The sequence below is a fragment of the Eublepharis macularius genome, chromosome 17 (assembly GCF_028583425.1).
Source record: "Eublepharis macularius isolate TG4126 chromosome 17, MPM_Emac_v1.0, whole genome shotgun sequence".
Classification (NCBI taxonomy): domain Eukaryota; kingdom Metazoa; phylum Chordata; class Lepidosauria; order Squamata; family Eublepharidae; genus Eublepharis; species Eublepharis macularius.
In genome coordinates this window covers 21,743,355-21,763,578 of record NC_072806.1, presented here as the reverse complement: position 1 = coordinate 21,763,578, position 20,224 = coordinate 21,743,355, and the positions used below count along the sequence as shown (strand labels likewise).

The 20,224-nt window shown below is 46.4% G+C and overlaps 1 protein-coding gene across 1 annotated transcript in view; it reads left to right on the top strand.

Annotated features, from left to right (window-relative positions):
- The window catches only part of LOC129344909 (transmembrane protease serine 11B-like), a 79,560-nt gene that overhangs the window by 36,791 nt on the left and 22,545 nt on the right, over nucleotides 1–20,224 (top strand). The gene's annotated exons all lie outside the window — the stretch shown is intronic.

Below are 20,224 nucleotides of genomic sequence, written 5' to 3'. Positions count from 1 at the left end.
CAAACACGAGTGGCTTTTCCACTTCATTCCAGACATCCACATTTTCAAAATGGTCACAGGCTGTTTGGCTTCCATCTTTTCAGCGCCTTTTCTGGAACGGCACTTTCCCTCAATGCCAGAAAAGGCGCTGAAAAAACAGAAGCCAAACAGCCTGCGACCGTTTTAAAAACATAAATGTCTGGAATGAAGTGGAAAAGCCGCCTGCGTTCAGTGAGTGGGCCATCTCTTTAAGGACATGCAGAAACAGCCCACATCTTGCTCTTTGGGTCTTTTTCAGTTGTTTTTGTTGCCACTCCTCATTGGTTTCAGAGTTCTTTTTGATTGCTGCTATTTTTAGCTTGATTTTAATGCTGGCAGTTGGTCGCATTTCTCTTGTATTGTACATTCTGGTCAAATGTATCTTACTCTTTGGAAATCACCTCAAGAATTCTGTTAAGCGTGTAGCGTAGAAATATATTTCTTACATAAATTAATGCTATTGCATGTAAACTATCAAAAATGGCAAGCAATCAAATACTGAAATCAGGAGTTAAAATATCAGTTTTCAACATTTGGTGAATATTCATCAAAAATTCAAGTATCCAGTGATGAAAACTTGACCCCAACATTTCCAGGAGAAAATTCTGAAGAGAATTTCGGGTGGAGCGAATTCAGTTCCATCTGGGGTTGTCAGCTCCGGGTTGGGAAATTCCTGGAAATTTGGGGGATGGAGCCTGCGGAGGGCAGAGTTTGGGAGAGGAGGGACCTCAGCTGGGTTTAATTCCATAGTGTCCATCTTCCAAGCCAGCAATTTTCTCCAAAGGAACTGATCTCTGGAGATCACCGGGAGGCTGGCAATCCTAGTTCGAGCAAACATGGCCACCATTCTGCATGTTATCTTTCAGCTCTGTATGAATTTTCTTGTCCATCCTAAATCTCCCTTTCTCTTAAGCATTCCTTGATCAAGTGATCAACAAATCTGTAGCATGTTGCACTTGAGCGGCAATGCCTCTGATAACAACTTGGCCGTCATCACATGGCCATAAATTTAGCGCCAAACTAGCACCATCTCCCACTGAATGCTCACCTTATTCCGGCTCTCCTGCGATTTTGCCATTCTCCCCAATTCACGCTTTGTGACTCTTTATGTCGTCTTTATCCACTTCCATGTGAATGCCCTGGATCGACTATGAATGCTTTGCAACACCAAAACGCTCACTCTCCCCGATCATCTGTCTCACCTAACACTGATTCTCCTGCCCTACACTCCCACAAGCCCCAGTGCAACCCGCAATTAAGCCCCAAAGTAATTTTTTTAAAAAAATGTCAGCCTTATAGCGCTATAGTGCTATTCTGCCATGGGCGGAAAACCTCTGCTACCTATCACGGTTGGCTTTTGGGCTGGCCCAGCACAACATTGGTATAATAGAAGAGTGATATAGCGCAAATATGCGAAAAAAATAATTTAAAAAGGGGCGGGATTTCTAGAGCCCTGTTTCCAGATGCACTTTGACTGACAGTCGAATTGTGCTTTTCCCTTTTAATGTGACTGACTGGAAGCGCAAGCAGTTGTCAAAAGATGGGAGAATCTGTTCTAATAACGATAACAGAAGAAACGATTTCTAGTGCAAAACTGGCAAAATAAGGGCCCGTGTGACGACGGCCCTTGTTGAACAAGCATGATGGCACATAATGCTCATGGGGAAAAGCTATTAGAATATCTGTGACCCAGCTTCTGTGAGGGAAGGGATGTGAGTCAAGGAAGAGACTCTGTTTAATGGAGGTGGGGTGTGAACTAATTACCATTTTGAGAACTGTTGCCAAAATTAAGATAGCAACAGAGATTGAGAGAGAACCCCTTTTTGTAAGACAAAGACTCACATGAATATATGAAGTTGCTTTCTATGGAGTCAGACCATTAGCATCAGTATGGTCTGCTCCAGGTGGCAGCAACTGTGCAGGTTTTTGCATCCCGCCTATCTGAGATCCTTTTCGCTGGAAATTGAACCAGCATGGTGTAGTGGTTAGAATGCTAGCTTAGGATCTGGGAGACTCAGGTTCGAATCCCTGCCCTTCCAGGGAAGCTCACAAGGTGACCTTGGGACATTCACACCCTCCCAACCTAAGCTACCACACAGGGTTGTTTTGAGGATAAAATGGAGGAGAGGAGAAAGATGTAAACTGCCTTGCATCCTCATCGGGGAGAAAGGTGGGGTATAGATGAAGTAAATAAGCATAGGACCATCTCCATGCAAAGGACATGCTCTGCCACTAGGCTAAAGCCTTTGGGCAATCTGTTATGAAACTGAGTTGATGGATGATATCAGCTGATCATATCTATCACCAACCAGTCTTGATTGCTGTTTTCCCAAGTTTCTGTGCATCACAGACCTCCAGTTTCTGTACCAGTCAACATACCATATATCACCCAATAACAAAGCCCTCTGTTCAGGCTAACTAAGGTCACAGCTTTGTCTTTGCTAAAGCATTCAAGGTGAAACTCCTCCAACCAGTCCTACAGCCAGGACGCAGCAGGAGGCTTGGTTGCCTGCCTGCATGGAGACAAAGGCTGGATTTTCAGTGTACACAGAGGGAGGCCTATTACATTTCATTGCTTCACTGTCTATAAAAGAGCTCTCCTGGGCTCTGTTCAACTGAGAAAACAAATTGGCAAAGACATGTAGCCCCATACCAGGGAATCCTGCGCACTTCTGAAGGTTGCAACATGCCTACCCATGCTTTCACCACAAACTCCCAGCTAATATTGTTTTATCTCGCACATAACAACAAAAACAACAACATTCAATTTATACATCACCCTTCAGGGCAACTTAACACTAGAGATGGGCACGAACCACAAAAAAACCGAACCATGAGGTTCGTGGTTCATGAGTTTTCATGAACCAGGAACCACAAACTGGCACGAACTGGGGCAAGTTTACAAACCAGTTTGTGGTTTGTGGTTCGTGGGGTTTAAATGCCTCTTTCTGGCCTTAACAGCGGCAAGGGAAGGGGCATTTAACAGTTTAAAGGGCTCTTTCCTGCCTTGCAAGTGGCAGGTCCCTTTAAACTATCAGCTGGCAGGCGGCGGGGGGGGGATCCCTTTAAAGGTCCCTTTAAACTATTAACTGATAGTTAATAGTTTTAAACTGATAGTTTAAAGGGCCGCTTGCAAGCCGCAGGGCCCTTTAAACTGCCCTAGCCCCAGACCCCAGCCCCAGCCCCATACTTACCTTGCCCTGCAGGCCTGCGGCATCCTCCCCCTCCTCCCACAAGGGATAGGAAAGCCGTTTTTGGCGTCTTCAGCCGCTGCGTGGACCCGCAGGCTGGTGGAGGAAGCCGAAAATGGCTTTCCCGCCCCTCAAATGGCCGCCACTGTTCATGTTGCCGCAGCGGCCATTTGAGAGGCGGGAAGGCTGTTTCTCCCTGGAGTAATGGCCATTTAAACTGCCCCTTTAATATGACCTGAATGAACCAGTAGACCAGTTCATGGAAGTTCGTGGAAACGAGCTTCCACGAACCACTGATTCGCAAACCGCTAACCAGCCTGGTTCATGCGTTTTTTTGCATCGTAATTTGATTCGTGCCCATCTTAACTTAACACCTACTCAGAGCAGTTTACAAAGTATGTTATTATTATCCCCACAACAAACACCCTGTGAGGTGGGTGGGGCTGAGAGCTCTGGGAAGCTGTGACTGACCCAGGGCCACCCAGCTGGCTTCAAGTGGAAGAGTGGGGAATCAAACCCGGTTCTCCAGATTAGAGTCTCGGCACTCTTCTTAACCACTACACCAAACTGGCTCTCAAGGATGCAGGCCATCGACAATGTCACCAATGAAAACAGGGTTCGCCCTGCTCAATTCTGTGGTTTACAAGCATGTCTCTGTTTTTGTCTGTGATATGTTGGAGGGTTTGACACAGGCAGGATGTTTTGTAAGATATCTTGATTTCTCATCTCTTTTGCCTGGAATATTGAAGAGGCCAGAAGTTACTCAAATGGTAGCCTCAATTGTCTTTTACTCCAGGTCCATTTCAAGTAGATGAGTGGAGAGAACCAGACCTGAAGCTACCCAGAGCACTGATTCACCCCATCCAAGGTTTAGTTTTGAAGCACAGGATGGGAATTCCAGGGAACTAGCCAATCGTGTCAATGCATCGTTATACTGATATCTCACATCGTGCAATAGCAGTTGCCGATTCTTTTTAAAAGTCTCCCCAAGCTCTTGGGTGACATGGGGAAAATTGTGAACTGGGGGCTGAGAGAAGGAAAATGGCACCAACATGAACAGAACCTTTTAATGGACACCTTTCCATCTTCCTAGATGGCCTGATAACACAGTTGGACTGCGTTCTTGCCAGAAAGACTGACTCAAACCAGGTTTGAGAAAGAATTTGATGGGGGGGAAGCCTAGAAAGTGGACCATTAGTACATTTTCATCCTACTCTTCCCCCCAAAGAGCTCAGGGTGGCTTACTCGGTTCTCTCATTCCTGCATTTTATCCTCTCAACAACCTGTACTTTGTAGGGTTGCCAAGTTCTGGTTTGGAAATTCCTGGAAATTCTGGAGGTGAAGCCTGAAGAGCGTGAGGTTTGGGGAGGTGCTTCAGTGGAGTAGCTACTCTCTCTGAGGGAACTGATCTCTGACACCTGGAAGTCATAGGGTTGCCAGCTCTGGGTTGGGAAATTCCTGGAGATTTTTGGGGTGGAGATTGGAATGGGTGGGGTTTGGGGATGGGAGGAGCCTCAGCAGGATATAATGCCTTAGAGTCCACTCTCAAAAGCAGCCATTTTCTCCAGGTAAACTGATCTCTGTTGGCTGGAGACCAGTTGTAATTCCAGGAGATCTCCAGCCACTACCTGGAGGCTGGCAGCCCTAGTGAGGTAGGGTAAGCTGAGAAAGAGTGTCTGGCCCAAGGTTACCCAGTAAATTTCATGCCAGAGAAGAGATTTGAAACTGGGTCTCCCAGGTTCTACTCTAACACTGTAACCACTATACCACACTGGCTCAAAAAAAGCCCCTGCTGTGATATAGAAGCCCTGAGTGGGGGAAAAACCTGTTTGAAGGCAGCCAGAATCTCAGGACTCTGTTAGAGCTTTCCCATTTGAAGACAGACGGAACAGCAAGGATGCCTGTGAGTGAAAGGCTAACCCCTCACCTCCAGTCTTCTACTTTCCAGGATGCTAGAGAAGACATCACTTTGATAAAAGGCAATGGAGAAAGGTGAAGGGCATCCCTGCTGCCGGGCTGATAAATCTGGCGCGGGATGAGAACCTTGGCCTTGAAGGCCTCTGAACACAGACGCAAATCTTGCCGCATGCTCTGAATGTGCATTTCTGTACACATACATTCACACACACACACACACATGCCAAGGCTAAGAGCTGCTTTCCGAGGTCAAAGCATGCATAGCAGAATCCTTCCCACTCTCTGTCCTGTTTTAGTGGCAGCTGGCAGGGATTGATTAGGGCTATCTGGCTGTTCTCGACGAGTTGCATTTCTTTACTGAGCCATTGCTGTTAGGTTTCCTCCAGCTCCGTGATGCAAGTGTGTGTGTCTGTGGGAGGGGCCTTCCATCTTGCATTTGATCTTGGCCCTGGCCTCTCTCCACTACCATTCAGCATGGATGGCTGAATCGTTCAAGGCTCCGCCACTGCTTGTTTACATCACCAAATCTTCACATTAGCAACTGGGGTGGGGAGGGGTTGCAATGCTGTCTGAACAGATTTTCCAAAGCCTCAGGAAGGGAAAAAAAGATTTGAATGCAGAGATATAAAGGGAAAGTCACATCTTGGCAAGGAAAGAAACTAAAGATTTACTTTAAAAAAAAAGAAAGGCGAGAATTCAGAGAACCTGTTCTACACATTGTTGTAATGGTATATCGATATAACACTATGCAATACATGATTTTTTAAAAAAAAATGAAAAGGGAGAGAGGATAGCCACTACTGGGAGACTAGGGCATGGAAACGACAGTGGAATGTGCCACGTGGAAACCCTGGCCATTTCCACACAGCTTACCTTTTTCCGGAATACAGCGAAATCTTGCGCGAAATCTCGTGAGAAGATGCTGTTATCGCATCTTCTCGCGCAATAACAGTGTCTTCTCGCGCAATTTCATGTGATAACAGCGTCTTCTCACAAGATTTCACTGTTTTCTGGAACGAGGTAAGCCATGTGGAAACGGCCCCTGTTGCCACTGCGTTGTAGCGGCAGCTGCATCAGCAACAGGAAAGCCACACAAGCCTGTTCACACACGGAAACTACCGAAATTGTAAAGTTTGTGAACCATTGGTTTGCTTTGTTGCATGGTCCTTGCTTTTTGATTACACACACACAAAATTGCATCCTCCTTAGTGATGCAAAATAGTGATGCAAAATAATTGACTTGCAGTGCAATCCTAAACAGAGTTACTCCCATCTAAGCCCATTTAAATCAATGGGTGGAGACTGGTGTAACTCTGCTTAGGATTGCCCTGCTGGTGTCTCCAGGTTGGCCAGTATCTTGGATCCAAGAAGCCCTCGCCGCCATGATACTGTACAAACGCCATTGCATCGGTAGAAGGTAGTTATGGAATGAAAGGGAGGAAGAAGAATTACAGGAAGGAATAGGCAAAGGTGGACTCCACCACCTACATACTCAAAGCAAGGCGATCAACTCCACCATCTCATAGCTGGCTCTGCCACTTCATTCTTCTGCATGTGTGAAACAGGTCTGGGGCAGCTTTTGCAGAACAGATCAAAATGACAAGCAGCCAGAGAAAAAACTCCTGTGTTGTGTAATTTTGGAGGATCATGGCTGCTTATTTTTTAATATGAAAATCATGTCATCATTCTGTTTCTAGAAGGCCTTCATGGTTCAGGTACATAAAGAACTTCCTTTCATCTGTGAAATATTGGCCATTTGGCACCAGTTGGCGCCTTATTCAGGGCTTTTGTAGGAACCCACTTAAGAAGAACCCAGCTAGATCAGACTAATGGTCCATCTTGTCCAGCATCCTGTTTTTCACATTACCGAAGCAGGTTTACAAGTGGGTCACAAAGGCCAAAACCCTTTCTCCATTGTATGTTCCCAAGATCTAGTATTAAGGTATATTGCTCCTGGACATGGAGGTTCCATTTTGCCCTCCTGGCTATTCGCTGTTTTTAGACCCGCACGCCTGGGAATTTGTCTCTTTTTAAAGACATTTAAGCCATTTCCAAATCTTGTGGCAATGAATTCTGTAGGTTATGTATTGTACTGAAAGCCAGTTTGGTGTAATGATTAAGAGCGACAGGTAGGGTTGCCAGGTCCCCTCAACCTCCTGGCGGGGGATTGGGGCCTGGCACTTACCTGCGGAGGGGGGTGCACTCCTGCAAGCGCAATGACATACTTCTGGGAAGTGACATCATCACGCGGCCCCTGGCAGTGCACCCACCCTCTGCAGGGGCCCGGTTTGGGGACGCTGCGGAGCGCAGATGTGCTCCTGCCCTTCACAGCGGCCCAAAACGTGCCCGTTTGGGTCCAAATAGGGCTTGTGCCTGTTTCGGCCCAGATCGGGCTTGTTTTGGGCCTGTTTTGGTGGAAATCGGGCCCATTTTCAGCCGCTGCGGAGTGCGGGAGTGCACAGGAGCGCTCCTACGCTCCGCAGCAGTTCAAAATGGGCCCGATCCATGCCAAAACGGGTCCGAAATGAGCCCAATCTGGACCGAAACAGGCACGTTTTGGGCCGCTGTGGAGGGCAGGAACGCTCCTGCGCTCTGCAGCGGCCCCAATCCGGGCCAAAACGGGCCCAATCCAGGCAGCTGCCGCGCACGGAAGCATGCAGTGCCACAGGGAAGCGCTCATAGAAGGTGCGCTCCCCCTGCTGGCCACTCCTTCACTGGAAGCCAGGTGGGTGACCTCGGGTCAGTTACAGTTTCTTGGCGCTCTCTCAGCCCCACCCACCTCACAGGGTGATTGTCGTGAGGATTATAATAATACACTTTGTAAAGCGCTCTGAGTGGGCGTTCAGTTGTCCTGAAAGGCAGCCCATAAATCGAACATTATTATTATTAATTGCTCAGTCATGTGTAGCAAGATGAGAAGGAAATCAAACAGTTTATTAAGAACAAGTATAATTACAGAGAGCTAATTGCCCTGTGTTTATTATTACAAACAGTGATGGGGAAAAGGTTAGGATTGATTAATGGCTGTTAGTGTCCCTGATTATCTCATATGGCAGTTTTGGTTGCGAGAACAGACACGAAACACAGCAGAGTAATTTCTCAAACAGCAGATTCTTATTAGTACTTAAAACAAAATAATATACACTTCCCTTGGTAATCTCTAGCAGACCTCACCTTAAATGTTAGATTGCCACAGTGGGCCCTGAGATATCACTGGAGCCTCTGAGACAATAAGATGGTAGAGAATGACTCTGAGCAGAGCTTTTTTTCAGGGGGAACGGAGTTCCCGAACCTCTTGAAAATGGTCAAATGGCTGGTGGCCCCGCCCCCTGATCTCCAGACAGAGGGGAGTTGAGATTGCCCTCCGCACCGCCAAGTGACGTGGAGGGCAATCTAAACTCCCCTCTGTCTGGAGATCAGGGGTGGGGCCACCAGCCATGTGACCATTTTCACCGAGGGCAACCCACTGAGTTCCACCACCTCTTCCCCCCCCCCCAAAAGCCCTGACTCTGAGGAAGGCCTGGTGCTTCTCTACCTCCAGGTGAATCTCCTGTCAAGAAATAGAAAATCAGGATGTTGCAGGTATCCTGGGATGAGCTCCCATTTCCTGCTAGGAGAGATGCCAGGGACACGCAGCAAGAGGGCTGCCTTTGCCCAAAACAGCTCTCTCTCTCTCCCCAGATGATTTTTCCCCTAGGAAGTATGGAAATCTCCCTTGCCACATCACCAATACCTGCAAGCCAATCTCTCATTAGAGGCAGTGGAGTGGCAACTCTCCAACTCAAATCAAGCTTGCATCACCAATCCCAGAGAGAAAGCTAGGCAGGCCACTCCGAGAGCAAATGGAACAGAGGAAGGTTCACCATGACAGCGTACTAAAAGAAAGGGCACTAAAGGACATCTTTCACAAGAACCGCCATCACCGTCCCAACCTGGAACTGGCCTTGATCAAGATAATATGTTTCTCATCCCCGATATCAGAAATGCAAAGTGCTTTTTTACAAGGACAGTGTGGGGTAGCAGTTAGAGTGTCAGATTAGGATCTGGAAAACCGAAGTTCAAACCCCCAGTCCACCATATAAGCTTCCTGGGTGACCTGGGCCCAGTCACACACTCTCTGCCTAACCTACCTCAGAGGATTTTTATGAGGAGGTAAGGTTGCCGACTCTGGGTTGGGAAATATGTAGATATTTGGGGGTGGAACCAAGGGAGGCCGAGTTTTGGGGGGAGGGATCTCAGCAGGGATGCGTTGCCACTGGGGCTTTTTTCCAGCTGGAACGCAGTGGAACAGAGTTCTGGAACCTCTTGAAAATGGTCACATGGCTGTTGACTCTGCCCCCTGATCTCCAGACAGAGGGGAGTTTAGATCGCCCTCTGCACCACAGCCCTGGTTGCCACACAATCCACCCTCTGTAGCTGCCATTTTCTCCAGGGGAACTGATCTCTGTAACCTGGAGATCAATTTTAATTCTGGGTAAACTCCAGGCCCCACCTTGAGGTTGGCAATTCTATGAGGGGAAGAAGAGACCAGTGTAAGCCACTTGGGTCCACACTGGGAGAAAGGTGGGATATATATCAAGTAAATAAATAAGGCATTGAGGTGGCCGGAACATACTCAATTTTCTTTGCTTAAGATAGTTTGCTGCGTTGTTAGAAAATACTTCAGATGCTTGTTGTGTCCCAGACTTTCCTCATTAACTGACATACTCCTCATTCCTCAATTAAACCGTCCACTAATTGATTCAGTTGACACTGAGAGATCTCTGTCTTTTGGTGCTACACCTCTGAAGATGCCAGCCCCAGCTGCTGGCGAAACGTCAGGAACTACAATGCCAAGACCACGGCAATACAGCCTGGAAAACCCACAACAACCATGATTCAGTTTAATTCCACTCATTTAATTGAATCGATTAGAACTTGTGACTGACTTTATTAAAGGGCGTGAGTTGTTTCCTCTGAATAGATCAAAGCTGAGCGGTGGGCTCAGAGAAGAGAAAAGAATTCCCTAACTCTTCTGAACCTAATCTCTTTTGTTTGTTTATTTGCAAAATAGAACAGGAGTTGAATAGCACCTTAAAAAACGAAGAAAGTTTATTCCCCTTGAAGCTTTCCAGAGCCAGAACTACACTTCGTTAGATGTACAGGGGTGTCAATCCATCAGGCTGTATTTATACACAATGGAATGTGGAGGGGGAGTTACAAAGAGAGGGTTCAAAACAAGTCCTTTCCGCACACCCTTATAGGGGCGGCCCACTCATGAAATGCTGGCAACGTCTCCATTTGCAAAACAGTTGCGGGCAGTTTGGCTTCTTTTGGGGGGTCTTTTCAGCGACTGCGGAAAGTGTGTTCCCAGAAAAGGTACAGAGAAAATGGAAGCCAAACAGCCTGCAACTGTTTTGAAAACAAAGATGTCTGGAGTCAAGGGGAAAAGCCGCCACAGCATTCGGTGAGTGGGCCATCCCTTTGAGGATGTGAGAAAACGGCCTTAGTGAGAAAGTGAGGGAAAATAAACTAAAGGAAGTCAAATAATATAAAAAACAAAATAGATTCAAAGAGTGGGTATGAGATATCTTCAGGCTAGTTTCAGGTAGATAGCTGTGTTGGTCTGAAGTAGAAAGGCAACATTTGAGTCTAGTAGCACCTTAAAGACCAACAAGATTTCCAAGTACAAACTTGAAAGCGTATGCCCTGGAAATCTTGTTGGTCTTTCAGATGCAGCTGCTAGACCTGAATCTTGTACTTCCAAGCTTGTACAGGATGAAATAAGGCCACAGATACACAGGGGCGGCACCAGGGTTTCTGGCGCCTGCCCCTACATGCGCCCCCCGGACTGCATGATGACGTCACTGCGTCATCACGCAGCAAGCTGACCCCATTGGCCGGTGGGTGGCTGGGATGGCGTGCAGAGGATGCCCGTGCACCCAGTTGGGCACAGCGGATGGCTGGGGACGTTCTGCATACCACCCTGGACGCCTGCCGTGCCTGGCCCGTGGCTGTTGCGCCTGGCCGGGGGCGTGTTGGTGGCAGCAGCAGTGGCATGGGGCTGGTCAGCTGCAGCAGCTACAGGCCAGGCACGCCAGCTCTGTGGCGCACCTCCGCCCCCGGCACCCCCTCCGGCGCCTCAGCACCCGCCTCACTGTCTCAATATTGGCGCCAGCCCTGTAGATACAATATGAAATTATATCACTGAAGTAATTGGACATTTGTATGGTGTGGGAAATGCAAGAGTTTGTTGGTGTGTCAATTAATGTGGAAAGACCAGATAAACAGGTTTTGGCTGAAGTGGATGAAAGCAGCAGGTCCCATCAGAGATTCCAACCTGACCACCAGAATGGGGAGTTTTCAGCTGCCCTTCCAGTTTTAACCCCATCCCTTTAGCTATGCCACCTTGGTAGTCACACACATCTCCGTTTTTGTTATTTGTTTACAGGGAAGTGGGAGGGAGGTACACTGGCGTCTGGACAAACTGCTGACCTACACAGCTTGACATACTAAGGTGAAAGCCCCAAAGGGTTGCTAGTTCGTGAACCAGCAACCCCTGTAGCTGTGCAGATTAGTTGATCTCCCACCTCGAATCCTTTACTTGCTGATTTTGCAATACTCCCTAACAGTTCCCTGACAAAAGGCCGAGCCAGTCAATAATCCTATCTATAACAACTGCTAAACATATAGCTGTTAAATGCGCAGGAGCAAGGGCTGCTAAAGAGAGTGGCAACGCTAGTATACACTCAAAATGTCCCTATTTAAGAGGCACAGTGTGTATTTTCTGGTTCCTCTCAAATCACTGACATGAATCCAACCATGAAATTCCTCCTCCACAGCAGGCATTTCTGTTATCAGAAGCTGGAACAGCGATTGCCACTGCATTCTCCCCTTCTGCTACAGACCCCCAAACATTGTCTCTGTGGTGTTCTTGAAGGTCTGCTGACCCCCCCCCCCCGCCCCGTACAACTTTTAGGACACAGAACCAGGAAAATTCCATTTTGTGAAGTTTGTGGATGTTCAAATACAAACCACACTCTCCCTCTTTTGTCTCTATTTATTTATATTGATTTATTCATTTAGCTTATTTGTAGCCTGCCTTTCTTACTGAAACTCAAGGAGGAAAACATTAAAATAGAGAAAGTAATCATTGAGCATAGCACACTGAATGAACGATGCAATAAGAATAGGAATACATGGCAGAAATGGACAAGATGACAAGGAAGCTTAAAGATCTTGACCTAGGACAATATATTGCTGATTGGGGGAAATTGAAACAATATTTAGAGAAAAAATGGGATGTGAAAGGTGAACTGTGGCAGTTTGAGAATTTTTAAAGGGTGGTGTTGTAAATGGAGAAGAGAAGTGACTTTACCATTAAGGGGGAAATTTAATTATAATAATCTAAGCTAATTTTATGATTAAGAAAATTTGATTTAGAATATACAGTTTAACAAAGGAAAAGTAAAATTGATACATTAGAAAATTTATACTATATACTATATATAATATATTATGATGTATGGTGTTAGTATATCACATTGCATACTATATTGGGATGTTATGATATGCTATATTATAATGCATGCTATGCTATATTGTATGGTATAGTATATAACAAATACTATATTGATGGTATATTTGATAGAGTATATGCATAAAAGAATTAGAATATGCTTAGAGTAAGAGATATTATGATTTATGTGTTGCAGATAAATATATGTTATGTTATATTACAATGCATGCTATGCTATATTGGATGGTATAGTATATAATAAATACTATATTGATAGTATATTTGATAGAGTATATGCATAAAAGAATTAGAATATGCTTAGAATAAGAGATATTATGATCTATGTGTTGCAGGAAAATATAAGTGAAATAGAATTAAGCAATAAAAGGGGGTAAGGGTTGGAAAGCTGTTGGAAGTCAATAGGGAGGGGGGAGGAAAAGGGTGGGGAACAGAACTAATTAGATATGAAGGGAATGTATGTATCAAATTGGAAAATTCAAACTCACCAATAAAAATTAAAAAAAAAGAATAGGAATACAAAACTTAATGATATGTGAACATATAGTTATAAGTTATACAGTGAGCAATGCCAATGAAGAATAGAACTAGGAATACAAAGTTGAATGTCAGTACCAATGCGATAGGACTAGGAATACAAAATAAATTGCAATGATTTGCCAGTTTGGTGTAGTGGTTAAGAGCATGGGACTCTAACCTGGAGAGCAGGGTTTGATTCCCCACTCCTCCACTTGAAGCCAGCTGGGTGACCTTGGGCTAGTCACGGCTTCTAGGAGCTCTCTCAGCCCCACCCACCTCAGAGGGTGTTTGTTGTGGGGATAATAATGACATACTTTGTAAACTGCTCTGAGTGGGCATTAAGTTGTCCTGAAGGGCGGTATATAAATCGAATGTTGTTGTTGTTGTTGCCATTGTTGTTGTTGTTATTAATGTAAATAGCAAAATGCCCATAGTGCACAGAATGTGGGATTTCAAATCAAAAATATAAACCACAATAACCTTTTATTAGGAAAATAGAAAAGAGTCCAGTAGCACCTTTAAGACTAACCAACTTTACTGTAGCATAAGCTTTCAAGAACCAGTTTTCTTCGTCAGACGAAGAAAACTGTGGCTCTCAAAAGCTTATGCTACAGTAAAGTTGGTTAGTCTTAAAGGTGCTACTGGACTCTTTTCTATTTTGCTACTACAGACTAACACAGCTAACTCCTCTGGATCTTTTATTAAGACTAACCATAATGACACAAAACAGTGTGTGAGCCTTGGAGTGCACCAGAACTTTTCCTCAGGCTGGAGATTACAAAACACATCACCTCCCACCCATGCTATTTACATTTGCTGAGCAATCCATATGGCTGGATTGGTTTGTCCTGTTCTGGCCCCCCACAATTTAATGTCATTATTTGGACACTAAGCAAGAATCACTATATTTGAACGCTAACTTTTGATTGAAATCCCACAACCCAGGGCTTTTTTTCTGGGAAAAGAGGTGGTGGAACTCAGTGGGTTGTCCTCGGAGACAATGGTCGCATGGCTGGTGGCCCCGCCCCCTGATCTCCAGACAGAGGGGAGTTTAGATTGCCCTCCGCACCCCTGCTCCCAGTAAGAGTAATTAAGTTGTCAGAGTAGGCATTCTTCAGGGTCCAGCCCTTAGTCTCTCCAGCAATTGCAACTCTGTGTGTGCATGTATGTAGGCGAACACAGGTATGTACCTATGTATCAGTCCATAAGCCTTAGTGCTGTGTAGCAAGCAGCCTGTCATTTTGTCCTTTACAGCTGCTGAGGTGTCTTTGGAACGATCGATAATGTAGGACAGGGGTGTTTTTCTAGTGTACCTTTTACCCAAAGAATAGACGCCCTCTTGGCTTTCAAATCTTTGGAGGAAAGGCTATCGCAGAGCAAATTAGTACAATACTACAATACCGTACAATACTACAATACCAGGTGTTGTAGTATTGTACAATACAATACTACAGTGCTGTAGAGCAGAGGGAACTGTGCCATCAGCACGGCACAGAGATGGGTGTGAGAATCAAGGTATTACACGTGGGAACCCATGAGATTCATGGGAAAGACTAATCCTATCTCCAGTGGAGAGAGGAGATTCTCCACCCTGCTGTTTTTGCTCACTTTCTCTCCTCCCTGCCCTTTCCCGCCCCCCCCCCCGCCTTGTTTTCTTTCCTTCTGCCTCTTTTCTTCACCCCTCCCTATTGCTGCTTTCTAGTCCTTTCTAGGTGAAAAAACATCTATCTTCCTGGAGTTGCTAGGCAACCCCCACAATTAGACATGCCAAGCTTCAGGTGGAGACTGGGGGTTCTTTTGGAATTACAACCAATCTTGGGACTACAGAGATCAATTCCCCTGCAGAAAATGGCAGCTCCGAACGGTGGACTCTATGGCATTACATCCCTGCTGAGCCCCCTCTGGTTCCCCAAACTCCGTCCTTCCTAAAGGCCACCCCCAAATTGGCAGGAATAGTTGTCAGCCGTACCCACAATGCTAATCATGATCTTGTGAGATTTTGTGAGAGATCAGGTGACTTTTTTATGTTTTGAAGGGGATTTTAAATCTCCAAATTAAAGAAAAAAGTCTTAGGAGTCTCCTGCAAAACTAGGGGCTCCTCTGAGTTTACAGAAGTGTCTCCTTATCTGTATCTTGCCCCATTTTGCAGATTTTTGAATATGAACTCTGTGGGTCTAGCTCAGAATTAGCAATATAGATAATGCATGCAATATTGTAGGGTCATCCCAGGTTGCCACACTGGGGAATAAGCAATCTGGCTTTTCTTCTGTGACTTTTTACAGCTATCTGCTAGGCAGAAATCAAACAGGTAAAGCTCTTGTCATCTCACTCATCACTGTTGCCTGTTAATTGCTGCCTGTTAAAGCCACCTGGAGTGGGGCCCATTAAAGCAAAAGATGCAAACCCTGTTAAAGGTAGGGGGCAACCATGGTTACAAGCAGGGCTTTTTTTCAGCGGGAACACAGTGGAATGGAGTTCTCGCACCTCTTAAAAATGGTCACATGGCCGGTGGCCCTGCCCCTTTATCTCCAGACAGCGGAGGGCAATCTAAACTCCTCTCTGTCTGGAGATCAGGGGGCGGGGCCACTGGCCACGTGACCATTTTCGCTGAGGGCAATTCAAACTTTTAAAAACTCCCCACTTGTTCCAGCTGACCCAAAGTGACATCATCAGTTCAGTTCAGTTCAGGATTTATTGCATTGGGCCAAAGGCCATTGCAAACAATAAACCAGTAGCAAAAATATAAGCCACGATACAGATGAAATATACAATACAAGCTGAATAAAACACTATAAGCCTAATGCAGCCTAATGACAGCCCTGAGCTGTCACCACCTTCTCTCGAATTTTCCCTGCTGCAAGGGCAAAAAGAGCGACCTTGTACGAGGTCTCTGGGTCCACATCTGCTAATATGGCAACAATGTTTGCATTACCTTGTCTGGGTCCCAACCTGGCTAAGATTGGGCTTAGAAATTTCTTTCTAGGGGATGGGTAGAGTGGGCAGTGTAGCAGATAGTGACACAAGTTAAAGGTAGGGGGCAACAATGGTTACAAGCAGGGCTTTTTTTCAGCGGGAACACAGTGGAACAGAGTTCTGGCACCTCTTAAAAATGGTCACATGGCCGGTGGCCCTGCCCCTTGATCTCCAGACAGAGGGGAGTTTAGATTGCCCTCCGCGCTGCCGAGCGGCGCAGAGGACAATCTAAACTCCCCTCTGTCTGAAGATCAGGAGGCGGGGCCACCGGCCACATGGCCATTTTCACTGAGGGCAATTCAAACTTTAAAAAACTCCCCGCTTGTTTCAGCTGACCCAAAGTGACATCATAGTGTGGTCTTGAGTTCCACCACCTCTTTTCTCAGAAAAAAAGCCCTGGTTACAAGGAAGTTGGGGTAAGCGAAATTGACAACTTCAAAGCCAAGTACAATTCTACATGTGACAAGATGAAATTTGATCTTTGAGGCAAAGGCGGGTTCAAGAGGAATTCTCCCCTCTCCTGCCCAGGCAGTTTAATCCTTTGCACCTGGAATTTGGTTTTCTGGACACGTGAGAAGCCTATCATTAATTAGGATTATACTTTCCTTGGCTGTGAATGCCATAAGTATATAATATATTGTATTACGTAAAATCTAGCAGTTTGGATTCCACGCTCTTCATATTTTTTAATGAACCAGAGGTTGGCCTGTTGTGGTTTTTTTTTTCAATACAACCCGTATTAACTGCTGCATAAGCATAGATTTATCCTGCTCTTTCTTTAAGGGGCTACACATGCCACACATGCTCCGAGTACCACAAATGGTTGTCCTGTCCTCGGCCGTTTCCACACGGCTTACCTTATTCTGCAAAATAGCGAAATCTCGCGCAAAATCTCACGAGAAGACGCTGTTATCACGTCTTCTCGTGCGATAGCAGCGTCTTCTCGCGTGATAGCAGCGTCTTTTCGTGAGATTTAGCTATTTTGCAGAATAAGGTAAGCGTGTGGAAATGGCCCTCCTCTGAACAACCCTGAGATAGGTTAGGCTAAGTGACTGACCCAGGGTCACCCAGCCAGCTGTGTCGCTGAACGAGGGATTTGAACACAGTTTTTCCCAGCCCAGGTCTGACACTCAATAGGGTCGCCAACTGCTTGGAGAAACAAAAATGCTGTCTCTTGAACAGATGCATAATGGGATGTTATTTACCAGGTTTTAGTCTTTACCTGCATGCCGTGAAAATCTTCAACTGCCCGTTTCCATGCATTAAGATTCCATTCAAGAGGCTGAACATTTTTCTCCAGACAAGTTAGTATCCATAGCCATTCTAATTCGTGCTCCACAAAAAGAAGCAGAATAGAAATATGTACAGGCTTGGTAAACAATCCATGCAGTTCTTGCAGATCATAAAACATGACTTGCGTTTGCACAGAATACTGGGGGGCGGGGGGGGGGGGATTCCAGAACCGAATGTGCACGGCCCTGTTTATTTCTGTCCATTTGTATCAAAGAGACAAAAACATTGCTCAAACTAGATAAGACTTTGGAAGATCCACGAATGGATCTTCTTGGTGTGTTTTGTTTTTTTAAAGATACACTGCAGATAAAGAGCAGGGGCAAAGGTCAAATAAGGTCCATATTGCAGGGGTGACACTAGGGTTGCCAACCTCCAGGTGGAGCCTAGTGTTCTCCCAGAATTACAGCTGATGTCCAGTTGATAGAAGTTTGTTCCCCTGGAGGAAATGATAAAGTACAGACTCTATGGCATCACTTCCCCATTGAGCTCCCTCCCTCCCCAAACAATGCCCTCCCCAGGCATTGCTTCCAAATAAAGTTGCCAACTCTGTGCTGGGAAGTTCCTGGAGATTTAGTGTTAGAGCCTGGGGAGAATGGGGTTCGGGGAGGGACCACAGCAGGGTATAATACCATAAAGTTCATCCTCCAAACCAGACATTTTCTCTGATCTCTGTAGTCTGAAGATCAACTGTAATTCTGGGAGTTGTAATCATTTGTAATTCCTGGCCCCACCTGGAGGTTGGCAACTGTGCTCCCAAATCTCTAAGAGTTTCCCAAACTGGAGCTGACAGCCCTAGATATGGGTCTTTAATACACACACACAGATGAATGTTAGTAAACATTGCATGAAATGGTGGCATGAAAATGAGAATCGCAACCCATATAGAGGCACCCCTGCCGCTTGGCACCAGGTCTTTTGAGTGTTCAGCATCAGACCTGGCCTTGGCTTAAACTTGATGCTGACTGAAGTGAAAGCCCTCGCTTTTGAGACTTCCTTTTGCACAGCCATCTTGCTGAAACTGGGCAGCTTCACATCTTCAAGGACTTGAAGGGTTGTCATGTAGAGGATGCCACCAAGTTGTTTTCCACTGCCCCAGAAGGTCGTACCAGAACCAACGGGTTGAAATTAAATCAAAAGAATTTTCGGCTAAACATAGGAAGAACTTCCTGACAGTTAGAGCAGTCCATCAGTGGAACAGGCTTTCTTAGGAGGTGGTGGGCACTCCTTCTTTGGAGCTTTTAAAGCAGAGGCTAGATGGCCATCAGACAGCAATGCTGATTCTGTGAACCTGGGCAGGTCATGAGAGGGAGAGCAGGAACGGTTATATCAGCGCTTAGTTCTTGTGGCCCCTTCTTACATGCCCAGGGTAATACCGATCACCACTTTGGGGTTAAGAAGCAATTTTCCCCAGCAGGGCTGGATCCAGGGTGGGGATAGTCTGCCCCCAGCAGCACCAAGGAGGCAGTGCTGGGCACAGCTGCCAGCCGCCAGGAGCGCGCGGGCGGCAGCACAGGCAGCCTCCCAGTCCTCCGCGCTGCCTTTCGCCTGCCCCGCAGGACGGGGTGGCCGGCTTGCTGTGCACCCCCTGTCCTATGGGACAGGCAAAAGGCAGCACGGGGAGCTGGGAGGCTGCCCGTGCCATTCGCCTGCCCCATAGGAGGCGGCTGGCCGCCCCCTGTCCTGCGGGGCAGGCAAATGGTGCGGGTGGCTTCCCAGCCCTCCATGCTCCCTCCGCCAACTCCACAGTGTACCAGGGCACCCGGCTTGCCGCGGGGCGGCACGCTCCACCCTGTGTGATGATGTCACTTCCGTGACATCATCACACAACGCCGGAAGCTCGCATGCAAGGGGCCAGACTTGGGTTGCCCTGGGCGCCAGCAACCCTAGATCTGGCCTTGTTCCCCAGGCCAGTTTGGCTAGGGATCCTGATGGTGTTTTGCCATTTTCTGGGCTTGGAGCAGGGGTCACTGGGGGTATGTGTGGGGGAGATAGTTGTGAATTTCCTGCACTGTGCCTTGGGTTGGACTAGATAACTCTGGAAGTCCCTTCCAACCCTATGACTCTGATTCTATGATTCCACATGTGCAAATCTGCTATGCACATCGTGTCATGCCTACTTTAAGCAAGACATGTATAAAGCTCTGCCTCAGCCAGCATCCTATTAAATCAGGGCCGTTTCCAGACGGCCCCCCGCCTCGCGAAACGTCGCGCGTCGTCGCGCGTCGTTGCGCAGAAAACGCGAAATATCGCGTTTTCTCGCATGAGTTTTGCGCGACATCGCGCAAAACTCGCGCGAGAAAACGCGATATTTCGCGTTTTCTGCGCAACGACGCGCGACGACGCGCGACGTTTCGCGAGGCGGGGGGCCGTCTGGAAACGGCCCAGGTCTAAGACTTTTTCTTCCAGGCATTTTTGTTTATTTGTTGAGTATAGGTGGGTGTCTTTTCCTCTGCTGTTTGCCTTTTAATGATGGTATAATTACAAGATTATTATAATATTGATGTTGCTGATTTTTTATCAGTTTTATTGTATTTTGGCATTTATATTGTAAGTATCCTTAAGAACCACATGTTGCTAAGAACACAGGATACAAATGAAGAAAGAAATAATTGGAGGGGAGGAAATGCATCATACCTGCAGTTTACATTATAAAAAATATTACTGGGCCAATCAGTTCTCAGATGTGCCAGCATCTCTTCTCATTTAGACCTAATTGCAATCTCATTTTAAAATGCAATTGCATGTAGAAAGAAATTCTTCAGAGGCTCCTTGGGAAGGGCAATTAACGTTGCTGGAG